The sequence below is a fragment of the Triticum urartu genome, chromosome 1A (assembly GCF_056163025.1).
Source record: "Triticum urartu cultivar PI428250 chromosome 1A, HENAU_Tu73, whole genome shotgun sequence".
Classification (NCBI taxonomy): domain Eukaryota; kingdom Viridiplantae; phylum Streptophyta; class Magnoliopsida; order Poales; family Poaceae; genus Triticum; species Triticum urartu.
Genome location: NC_141873.1, coordinates 163,266,330 through 163,279,676, shown reverse-complemented (window position 1 = coordinate 163,279,676; position 13,347 = coordinate 163,266,330).

Below are 13,347 nucleotides of genomic sequence, written 5' to 3'. Positions count from 1 at the left end.
GGATTCAGAAGAGCTCATGCTTGAAAATATTGATGGGTTTAACTATCTCATTCTTAACAACATGTGAATCATGAAACATGAACTCAAATTATCAAGAATGACATAATACCACCTCCAATGATACGTTAGAAAGAATTGCACTCCGTATTGCAAGATGAAGAATGCTTGAGCTCCTCTGCAAAGAATCTCAATGAACACTTCGAGAAGGAATTAAATCCTTGATGAACCATCATGTAGAGTCTCCATGAAGAACTTCATTAAACAAAAGAATGATCAACCGGAAGGAAAGAGAAGTTGAAAACACAAGGTGAATCCTTGTACCGATTTAGATGAATCTCCGTGGTGAAATAATTGAAAAGGTTGGACCTCCGGGAAAAATAGAAGATGAAATAATTGAAATCAGGCATTTGATGAGCCTCTGGAATAGGGAATTGAGTTCACTCGATGAAACAAGAATAAGAATTACATTATGCTTATCCTTCTCCAATTAAATTGGTGACAAACAATGGATTTGGCATATTACTTATTCTCGTAGAAAAATTAAGAGAGATATAGCATAAACTTGAGAATGTCTTCCACGAACCACCGATAGGATTGGAACAACGAATAAATTGATATGATAACGATGGAAAAGAAATCTTGAATGAACCACCGTAAGAATTGAAAACGAACGAAGTAAAGGGGTGAATCACCGGTAAGAATTAGCAAATGAACGAAGATGCTTGCTAGGATTTAGATACATGAGAACAAAGAGCTCATGGATTGATTAGAGAGTATTGAATGATGCACCGGTAAGATTTGGAGAATGATAGCTGAAAAGCTGAGAAATGAATAATATTTGAAAAGATGGCCTTCCGGGAAAAGAAATGGAAAAACAACTCATGAAATGCTCCGGATGGGTGAAAAGAATTCTCACAATCGAAAACAATTTTGGGAGGATGGCATTAAGCTAGAATCATGAATATCTGAGAGAATGGATAAAATATGGAGGGAAAACTCTTCTTCGGTCTTCAAAACCTGAGAATGAGGACAAGAAACACCAACAATAATTGTAGAGGCACTATGGAATAATCAAAAGCGAAGATATTGAGCCAACGATGAAAAAAAATTGAAAGCGATATTGAAGAAGGCAATTGACTGATGAAAATTCATTCTTACGTCAAACTTCGAAAAGAATTTGATGGTAGCTCCGGGAAAATAGAAGATTCAGGTAAGATCCTGGAAAAAGACCTGTGGGTTAGGGCCCACTCAAAAGAAACACCATAGAACGATTTAAAAGAGAGAATGCACCGGTAAGATTTAAATGGCTAGAATGAGATAACAACCTCGAAATAGGTTGAACTGATCTTGAAAGACAAGACGAGCCTTCTGAGATATCTTCAGCACTCCCGAACAAATGAATAGCGAGAAGTAAATTATTATGAGGTGCACCGGTATGAGAAGGTATCTGAAATGAGGAAAAAGGGGTATGAGATCAACACTGAAAGCTTGATTTGAATCCACCAGAGAAGGAAACGAGTGAAGAGTGACGAACTTGAAGCTCCGTTAGAATCTTCATGAGAATCACCGGGTAAGAACATGAAGGAAAAGAATGGAGAGACTTCACATGAATCAAAGGATACTTGATTAAGAAATCTGAGTCCTTGAAGAAAAAGGGTGGGTGGGAGGGAAAAACAAAGGAAACTTGGAGACGGATGAAACAAACACCGTTGAGAAGAACTGATCATTGATCTTACAGAAGTTGAAATGATCGGATCCACTTGAAGAGGAGCACACCGGTTAAAAAGGATTGACATGACAAACTCGATTATCATGAAGGATTAGTATTCACATGAGAACACCGCTTAGGAAAGGTATGGAATCAACATTTGACTTCGAAGCAACTCGAATACCACACTTAAAACAAAACAAGGATTGGCTTGCAAAATAAGCCGGAACAAACATATGATAGATATTTCTTCCGAAGTTTTCGTGGTGGGGCCTACACGGGCTCGATCGTATAGCACCATCATGTACAAGGCAGTGCACATGACATACGAAGCGTCCCCGAGTCGGCATAGCCAAGGACTCTTTAAGACACAACGAGACCACTGTAAAACCAACTATGGATAGGCGGACCACTAGACGTCGAACCCCAATTTCATATCATACATCTGTCGGAAAGATATCCTAAGAGCTACTTGAATTCCCACTTATAAACTCCCGAAATTTTCCGGTTATGCAATCAGGTGTTGGGGATACAAGGGAAGCATAATATCTCACCCAAAACTAGCAAATCCTACATCCAGTTGTATCCATCCTTCAACACATAACCAAGAAACCTTCGGAAATCGTTTACCTCAACCTTCGAAAAGCATCCGTTATACGAGTTATGGCAATACTCCTGAACTCCCGCCCCAGTACTGGGTGACGTCGAGGTTATCTCACCAACAACTGCATAAAAGAGATTTTCAATGTCAGCGAAACTAATCTCAGGTATTCCAGAACTGCAACGATAAAATTGTGACGACAACACCTTGGAGCTCAACTCCTCGGGACACTGCCACAACCCCTAAATGTCAGGAGGCACCAAGAACAATGTTCTCGTCACAAAACGATCGGAACGATTCCAAGATACCCGCGTGATCCTAAATTTTTTTAGTGAAATTTGAGAAGAGAAGAGTCAAAACTCTACGTCAGGATGCCTTACCAGAGTGACGAAGGGACTGGGGAGTAAAAAGAATTCCTAACTTTCCGATATATATAATTCCTAAATGACTCAAAACATTTCTAGACTCAATAACGCCAGCGATTCAATCAAGCAGGGGGCTCCTAAGGTCGGGGAAGGCTCTGATACCAACTTGTAACGCCCTCGATGCGGCTATATCTCCCACATGTCAAAGCACGACTTAGAGGCATAACCGCATTGAAAGCAATGTCACAAGTGAGGTAATCTTCACACAACCCATGTAATACATAAGGGAAAAGATACATAGTTGGCTTACACTCGCCACTTCACACAATACATGAATAAAGCATTACATCATCCAGATACAATCAAGGTCCGACTACGGAACCAAAATAAAAGAAGAGTACCCCAAATGCTACACAGATCCCCGATCGTCCCAACTGGGCTCCACTACTGATCAACTAGAACGAAACAACACAAAGGACAAGATCTTCATCGAGCTCCTCCTTGAGCTTGGTTGCGTCACCTGCTCGGTTCAACGGCACCTGCAAGCTGGTTTTGGAAGTATCTGTGAGTCAAGGGGACTCAGCAATCTCACACCCTCGCGATCAAGACTATTTAAGCTTATGGGTAAGGTAAAAGGTATGAGGTGGAGCTGCAGCAAGCGACTAGCATATATGGTGGCTAGCCTACTCGCAAAAGAGAGTGAGAAGAGAAGGAAAAAGCACGGTCGAACAACTATGATCAAGAAGTGATCCTAGAACAACCTACGTCAAACATAACTCCAACACCGTGTTCACTTCCCGGACTCCGCCGAGAAGAGACCATCACGGTTACACACGCGGTTGATGTATTTTAATTAAGGTCAACTTCAGGTTTTCTACAACCGGACATTAACAAATTCCCACCAGCCCATAACCGCGGGCACGGCTTTCGAAATTTCAAAACCCTGCAGGCGCTGTGCTGACAATCCTGATAGGAGCTGCACATATCTCGTTCTCAGGGCACACCGGATAAGCTAAGCGTACGGGAGCCAACGCTTAGACAAGCACTGGCCCGGGGGTTTAAAATAAAGATGACCCTTGGGCTGGCTTAACCCAAGGGAAAAAGAGGCTAGGTGGCGAATGGTAAAACCAAGGTTGGGCCTTGCTGGAGGAGTTTTATTCAAAGCGAACTGTCAAGGGGTTCCCATTATAACCCAACCACGTAAGGAACGCAAAATCCGGGAACATAACACCGATATGACGGAAACTAGGGCGACAAGAGTGGAACAAAACACCAGGCATAAGGCCGAGCCTTGCACCCTTTACCAAGTATATAAATGCATTAATTTAATAAGAGATATTGTGATATCCCAACAAAATATCCATTTTCCAACATGGAACAAGCTCCAATCTTCACCTACAACTAGCAACGCTATAAGAGGGGCTGAGCAAAGCGGTAACATAGCCAAACAACGATTTGCTAGGACAAGGTGAGTTAGAGGTTTGACATGGCAATGTGGGAGGCATGATAAAGCATGTGGTAGGTATCGCGGCATAGGCATAGCAAAAGAGCGAGCAACTAGCAAGCAAAGATAGAAGTGATTTCGAGGGTATGGTCATCTTGCCTGAGATCCCGAAAGGAAGAAGAACGAGTCCATGAAGAAGACAAATGGACATAGACGAATGAATCCTCACAACACGACGTTATCGGAACCAATCCGAAGAAGCAACACCGGATAGAAGCAAACAATCATGGTAAACAACCACCACATAAACATGGCATGATGCACAATAAAGTATGATGCATGCCCGGTTTAATGAGGCATGGCAATATGCAACAAACAATTCTACAAATTAAGTGGAGCTCAATATGCAACGAGTTGCGTATTGACGAAGCACCACATCAATTATTTTAGTTCTCTCTCGTTTAGGTACTCAATAATATTAAATGTTGGTTAACATGGCAAGAGGTGGAGCAAAAGTAAACTACACAATCTAAGCAATTTAAATGGAGCCGGATATAACAAACAACGAATCCGGTAAATCCCCATATGCATTTAGCAATTTAGAGCAAGCAACAATTTTAAACATCTTAAAGTTGTTAACATGATGCGGATGACATGAACAAGTTTATGCAATGTTTATTAAAAGTTGACAAGAGCATTATGAAGCATTTTGTCATTGTGGCGGAAACGAAAAGGGGTGCCACGCAACGATAACGGTAACGGTGCCACGGCAACGTTCCGGCTTCCGGTACTTGATTGAGATACCGATGCAAAGGGGAAATGTGCGGATGCGTGCAAAAGATGGTGGGGCGCTCCCGGATACCGGGTTCCCACGGGTTAGTGGCATAGAAACGAGTGACAATACGGACATGGTGCAGACAAAGGGGGCATCTCATCCAACATGCATTCATTCGTTCACGGGCGTCATCTCGGGGTTATACCTTCGAGGCTGGACTTTTCGGAACGGATCAAGTTCATAGCGGGAAGTAGGCGTTCTCGCGATGACGGTAGTGGAAGTAGTCGTACATGAGGACGGTAGAGGTACTCGCGATAGTAGTGGTACACGTTCGTTTCCGGAGAGGTACTTGATGAATCCAATGTTCTCAGGGCGACGGTAGTGGTACTTGGCAAAACGCATGTCAACGGTTGTTGTTCTCGTATCGTCATGGAGGTAGTCGTTCACTCGATGGTCTTATCGGAACATCGTCAACGGTAGAGATCCACCTTGGCATTCCGAAGGGGTACTTTTCGTCATGGTACTTGGCGAAAAACACGTCGAGGGTACTTGTACTCGCATCATCGTGGAAGTAGTCGTTCGGGCTCCCGTGTGAAGTTGCCGGTCTTGGTCTCCGCAGCGTAGTTGTGCAAAAGTATCGTCGGGCTTGGACGAATCTAGAGGCATGCACGAGCGATGGTGGTCATCCATGGAGGGGCGCTAGTTGCCGGAGAAGAGCCACGACACGGGGCTCGGCGAGGAAGGCGGCGCGCAGGAAGAGCAGCTGCAGCAGGGCAGCGTCGCTGCAGGCACGGGAGGAGGAAGGCCCTGGCAGAGGCAGGCGCTGGGCACTTGGGGCGCCGGTGGTGGTCTCCGCAAGGAGAAGGGCGCGACGGGGCCTGGAGGTCAAGGAGGCAGGCAGGAGGGGATCGAGGTGCAAGGGTACGCAACGATCAGGCAGGAAGGAGTTCCCGTGGCGGAGCTCCATGGGAGGCGCGGCCATGCGCGGCTGCTGGGGCTTCTCATGCAGAGGAGAAGCCGGCGGTGTCTAGGCATCGGGGAACCACAGCGAGGAGGAGAAGGGAGCAGGGGCGCGCGACTGGGGAAGGCAGGCGGTGGTGGCTTGCTCCGGCGCGGGAAGGTAAGGAAGAAGGGCGCGGCGCTCGAGCACTACGCGCGCGCGACGACGGCAGCAACGCCATTACCGGCAACGTCCTTGGCACAACACAGGGGAGGCAGAGCAAAGGAACGGAGTGGCCGACTGCTCGAGGTCGAGATCGCGTGCGAGGGGAGAGGGTGAGGGCTCGGGGCGACTGTTTGTGCGAGCAAGAGAAGTGGATCGGGGGAAGGGAGTGTCTGCGAGGGAGAGATGGGATCGAGGCCCCTGGTGCGAAGCGTGCCTCTGGCGGCGGTGGAAACGAGCAGGGGAGAGAGAGGGCGAGGTTGGTCGATGCTAGGGTTACGGGGGGAGCTTTCTGGGCCTTAGGGAGGCCTTGGGCCGCAGAGATGGATGGGCTTGGTGGGAGTGGGGCGTTGGGAGGCCCAGCTGGTCTGGACTGGGGCCTCTACTCTCTCTCTCTCGTAATAGAAAGTAAAAAAAGGAAATAGAGAAAGGGAATAAAAGAAAAAGGTTAGAGAAGGGACTTGGGCAAAGGGTATTTTCTCAGACTCACAAAAATGAGCTCGGTCCAAGAAAAATAGGAGTGGACGCGTTTGCAAGAATTACATTCAGAGTCATTTGAATTTAAATCAAAAGGTTTGAACAAGGACTAGGAGTTAGAAGTGCCCAAAAATGTTCGGATTTTTGGAGGAACCTCGGTAAGTGGGAAGAGAATTTTTGGCAAGGATTTTAAGTCAAGCTTGAACTAGAAAAGACATGGGGAATATGCAAGTGTGTTTAAGGGTGATTCCGAAAATGGAATATTTTATAATATCTCCCTAAATATCGGGAGGGTATGTTTAAAGAGAAACCACCATGTGAGTTCCCTCAATTTAAACGGATCAAAGATCCATATGGCTTATTTAGTTGAGTTGCAAAAATTAATGATATGATGGCATGATGACATGATGCAATGCAAAAATAAAAGGAGCAAGCAAAAATGAAACACGCGGAGAAACCCGGAACCTAAGGAAGTCTTCTCGAGCATCGGTCTTTGGGCGTTACAGGCACGCCCCCACCCTCGTGGATGGTGGGTGGCCCCCCTCTGGTACTTCCTTCGCCCAATATTTTTTATATATTCTAAAACGTGCTCCCGTGAAGTTTCAGGACTTTTGGAGATGTGCAGAATAGGTCTCTAATATTTGCTCCTTTTCCAGCCCAGAATTCCAGCCGCTGGCATTCTCCCTCTTCGTGTAAACCTTGTAAAATAAGAGAGAATAGGCATAAGTATTGTGACATAATGTGTAATAACAACCCATAATGCAATAAATATCGATATAAAATCATGATGCAAAATGGACGTATCTCAACACCCTCGATGCCAATGACATGCTTCTTCTTCGCAAGCATGTGCAAGTTCCTCATGCCAGCATGACCAAGTCGTCAATGCCATAGCCAGCCTTCTGAAGCTTTTGCAGGTATACATGTAGCAGATTGTGGTCCTATAGAGAAATCAACAATATACAAGTCTCCTCTCCTAAAGCCTTCAAAGACTTTGGAATTGTCAGCTTCCATGATCACAACACAACAATACTTGCGAAATACAACAACCATATCAAGATCACAAAGCATTGAGACAGACATGAGGTTGAACCCTAAGGACTTGACAAGCATGAATTTGTCCATGTGTCGATCCTTTGAGATCGCAACCTTACCTAGACCCAATACCTTGCTTTTGCCTTTGTCAGCATAGGTGATATGCTTCAGATGTGATGGAGATAAAGCATTGTCCATTAATAAGTTCCTGTCACCAGTCATGTGATTTGTACATCCACTGTCGGGGACCCACTTAGTGGCTTTGGGTTGATAATCCTACAGATGAATTAGTGCATCTTACGAACTCATATACTTCAGTAGTGAAGAATATGTCATCAAATTCATCAAGCAATAGAACAAATATAGCAGTATGAGGACGTGAGAAATGAAAATTCATTTCTTCATGATTAGCCTGCGTCATTTCAAGCATATTCAGGTCTCCAGCAAATTCTTCAAACGATTAAATTCGTCTGGAGACCCGACCCTGCATAAGAGATAAGTTCTTTTTCTTCACCACCCACATCTGGAGGGGTGGCAAATAGTTCATGATTCTGTGAGCTCCATAAGAGAAAGGTGGCATAGAAGCTAGTCCACTTCGTTTCACAGAAGAGGGATTAGAGTAAGCATATGAGTAGGCAGAGAAATTCTTTGAGAACTTATGAACATAATGATTTGAAGAATAATGCACATATTCATAACCCTTAGATCTTCCCTACGAAATAGAAGTGTTAGCACGATGATGTTCATATGAAGATCTGGATCCATATGAGGAATTTGATCCACGTGAGGAATTTGGTCCATATGAGGACTTGGATCCACATGAAGACTTTGGTCCATATGAAGAATTTGATCTAGGGTTCCTATTCTTCACAGGTGGTGTCATGATGACATTCACCTAAAGACTTTCAAGGTACCTTTTGGGAACCCAGATTTTCTTCATAGGGGGACCGTTCCTGCAGTTAGTGCCGACATATCTAGCAACTACTTCACCATTCTGATTTTTGAACAGTTTATAGTTGGAGTCAAATGACTCATCAGAAGAATATGAGGATTCACATGTAAAGCCAGAAAAAGTAGATGGATCTACGGGAGGTCCCTTTGCAGCAATCCATGAGGTTTTGGGATACTGCTAAGGTTTCTAGTAGGTCCCATCAGCATTGAGTTTCCTCTCAAAGGCAATACCCTCTTTCCTAGGGTTCTTGTTGAGGATCTTCTTTTTAAGCACATCACAAAGAGCCTGATGCCCTTTGAGGATTTTGTACATGCCTGTCACATACAATTTCTTCAACCCTGCATTGTTAGTGATACTAGTAGCATCCTCAGATGAGGAATTTGTGATAGTAGAGACAGTTGAAGAATTTGCAGCAATAGAAGCATTTGAACATTCAAGTGAAGAATTAGCATATTCACGTTCAATGCATTTCAAACATGGTGGAATGAATTCAACCTGAGCGGAACTGATTTGTCGAGCTAGCAATGAATCACATTCCTTTTGAAGATCTTTATAACTCACCCTTAGCTGCTCAAGATCTTGCTTTCTTTGAAGAAATTCATAAGAAAGCTTCTCATGATGAGATAAGAGAGTGTTATGATGACTCTGAAGGTTATCAAACTTAGTCTGAAGTCTCTGAAGATTTTCAGTCAAAGTTTGAGTACGATCCATTTCTTCACCCAATAGGTCATCGCTTTTGTCTAGCATATTTTGAACCTTTTCAAAAGCCTTTTGTTGTTTCACAACAATCTTAGCAAGTTTAGAGTAGCTAGGCTTGAGATTTTCATCTGATTCATCCTCACTTGATTCAGAGGAGGGGTATTTGAGTACCTTTGCACCTTTTTCCATGAAGCAATAGGTGGGAGCGTAGTCATCATCGCCGTCGTCAGCAGTGTTGGCGAAGTCATTTTCCATGACGTACCAAAGATCGTTGTCAATTGCCTCAAGATGCATTCGCATATTATTCTTCCAGTAGGGGTAGTCCGTCCAATCGAAGGTAGGACACCCAGCAGAGACCTTGATCGTACCTGCAGTCAACATAACTAAAACTCCAGGCGGTTAAACCAAAATCACATAGAACAAGGGAGTACCTCGCTCTGATACCAATTAAAAGTGCGTTATATGGACTAGAGGGGGGCGAATAGGTGATTTTTACAAATTCATCACTGAGGAATTTCAGGGTGAAAAAATTCCTAAGCAACGAACTACTTAGCAGTGGAATAAGTACTTAGATGCAAGCATAACAAAGTAGTAGCACAGTCATCATGATGAAATGAAAACAAGCACATAGTAAAAGTAGCGTAAACATAGGATAAGCAGGCTGAAGACAAACTGACTGAAGAAATAGGATTGAGGAAATTGAGAAAGTCTTCAGCCAAAGTCTTCAAACAGTAACGATCAAGTACTTCTACACACAAATGAGGAAATGAAAGGGTTGAGGGAATAGAACCAGTAGCTCGGTGAAGACAATAATTTGGTAGACCAGTTCCAACTGCTGTGACAGTCGTACGTCTGGTTGGAGCGTCTAGGTATTTAAACCTGAGGACACACAGTCCTCACTGTATTCTCCTTGAGCTAAGGTCACACATATCTCGCCCAATCACTCATGGTAAGTCTTCAGGTGACTTCCAAACCTTCACAGACTCGGTCACTCAGCGATCCATAGTTTCCACTTGGATGCTCTAGACCATGACGCCTAGCCGTCTGGAGGATGCACACTCCTCAAAAGTAACAAGCGTTGGTTCCACACAGGAACAATCTCTTCAGTGATGATCAATCACTTTGGGTTTGTAGGTGTTTGGGTTTGGGTTTTCCTCACTTGATGATTTCTCAAAGTCCTCGGAGGATGGGATGCTCTCAATGACAAGTGTCAGTTTCTCGCGGAGCAGCCAACCAGCTAGTGGTTGTAGGGGGCGGCTATTTATAGCCTAGGGAGCAGCCCGACATGATAAGACATAAATGCCCTTCAATGATATGACCGTTAGGTGGGTAGATATTTTGGGACAGCTGGCGCGTAGCACAGCAACTGTCAGAATTTGGCTATCAAATTCCTAAGGGCTATCATGTTCCTCACTTGTAGGCAATTCACACTGGAAAATTCCTAACTCCTCAGTCAGAAAAAATTCCTCAGAGACCAGAAGATCTTCGTCTCTGTCACTGAAGAAATTGACTAAACTGTATGAGATTTCCAATGGCTTCACTCGAAAGGATTGGTAGGTGTAGGATTTTGAGATTAGCATCACTTGGAAACTTTTCCTTAGTTTTACCTTGACCCCCTTTAACAGTATGGTGTTTCCTATGACTCAAGAAAGAGAAGTCGAAACTCCAAAAACAAAAGTCTTCAAGCTTCATATTCCTCGCATGAATATCAAGTCTTCGGGATCACACCAATTTATTCACTTTCAAAGTCTTTAGAAAGCCAAAGTCTTCAGTTGAAGACATTCGTTTTTAGGGGTTGACTTTTTCTGTAAATATCAAACTCCTCATAGACTCATAGACCTGTGTACACTCACAAATGCATTAGTCCCTTAACATATAAATCTTCAATACACAAAAATCACTAAGGGGCACTATATGCACTTACAATTCCTACATATTCTATGAAGTTATTTATCGGTCAAACCGCAATGACAACATACGTTATTCCCTTTGTCATCGATATGTTACTTGCCCGAGATTCGATCGTCGGTATCATCATACCTAGTTCAAACTCGTTACCGGCAAGTCTCTTTACTCATTCCGTAATGCATCATCCTGCAAATAACTCATTAGTTACATTGCTTGCAAGGCTTATAGTGATGTGCAATACCGAGAGGGCCCAGAGATACCTCTCCGATACTCGGAGTGACAAATCCTAATCTTGATCTATGCCAACCCAACAAACACCTTCGGAGACACCTGCAGTGCATCATTATAATCACCCAGTTACATTGTGACGTTTGATAACACACAAGGTGTTCCTTCGGTATTCGGGAGTTGCATAATCTCATAGTCAGTTGAATATGTATAAGTCATGAAGAAAGCAATAGCAATAAAACTTAACGATCATTATGCTAAGCTAACGGATGGGTCTTGTCCATCACATCATTCTCTTATGATGTGATCCCGTTCATCAAATGACAACACATGTCTATGGTCAGGAAACTTAACCATCTTTGATTAACGAGCTAGTCAAGTAAAGGCATACTAGGGACACTCTGTTTTGTCTATGTATTCACACATGTACTAAGTTTCCGGTTAATACAATTCTAGCATGAATAATAAACATTTATCATGATATAAGGAAATATAAATAACAACTTTATGATTGCCTATAGGGCATATTTCCTTCAAGGTGTTGAGATTTCCCCAAGAGGAAGAACGATGTACTTCGTCTGTTTCTAATTGTAAGTCCTTTAGAGATTTCAATATGGACTACATACAGATGTATATAGACATATTTTAGAGTGTAGCTTGGGGGAGTACATATTCTCGTCGACGTTTCGTTTCATGCTCACACATTCATGTCGGTGTTGATCGTTTCCCTTGTTTATTCGCTTTTTCTTTCATTTGTTTCTTTTGTATGTTTGAAAATTTTCCAAAACCCAAAAATATTTCTCGCTTCTTTTTGGTTTTTCTTTCGTGTTTAGTTAGTTCGTGGTATTAAAAAGAAAACCCCGAAAGATTTATCGTTTCTTCTTCTGCTGTTTGTTGGGAGGTCTTTGGTAAAAATAGTTTTTCTCGCTTTTCTTTTGCCTTCTTCAGAAAAAATTAAAAACTCCAAAAAGATTTCAGTGTGTTTCTCTGATTTTCTCTCTCTTTCTGTTGAGTCATCATTCGGAGAAGATTTCGTAAGAATTGTCGAGTGGCTCTTATATATGCTTTATTATTGATCTAATGGAAGGGCTAAAATTTGCTTGTCTTCTCCTTTGAATAAAGTGTTTGTAGATTTCAGCTTAGACCACATGCAGCCTTGCACCATTACTATTTTCACATCATTCAGCCGTGTAAGTGGAAGGTAATAATGATGATGATTTGATGAAGTGATTGTCGTGAAGAAAACCTGATATGAACTTTTCTTGTTTCTATTTTTGTGAATATGTTTAACTCAGAAGCCCTCATTTGGCATATTATTAGTAAACATGTATGTGATGACAAGTAGAGATAATAGTTGCTCATGCCATGGTTAAGTAGCTAGGAGTGGATAATGATTTATCTTGAGTGTCAACATGCATTAAAATGATTATGATGTAGTATGTTAGGATGGTATCCTCATATGAACAATTCTAGTGGCTTGACTTGGCACATGTTCACACATGTAGTTGATTCAAAACCAATGCAACCTTCATGATATTTATATTCAGGGTGTTTATATCCTACTCATTCTCATGCTCAATGTTAAATATTCACAATGCATGATTATGATTGTTGTCGCTCTCTAGTTGGCCACTTCTCAATCTATTTGCTAGCCTTCGCTCGTATCGAGCGAGAATACTAGTCGTGCATCCAAATTCATGAAACCTAAAGTTCTGCCAAAAGAGCCCACCATATCTACCTATATACGGTATTACCCTGCCGTCCCAAGTAATTTTGCATGTGCCAACTCTAATCATTCAAATAAACACATGTTTTGTGTGCCTATACCGCTTACGGAGTGACGGGGCGGTCAATATTTTACATACTAAGTGGGTTATTCTTACGAAGAGAGTTTATTCACTCATGCTGCATGAGAGAGGCTGGTATTTGGAATGCCTCGTCCCGTTAAAAAAACAAATAAAAATATAATAAAACAAACTCACCCTGGATAGTT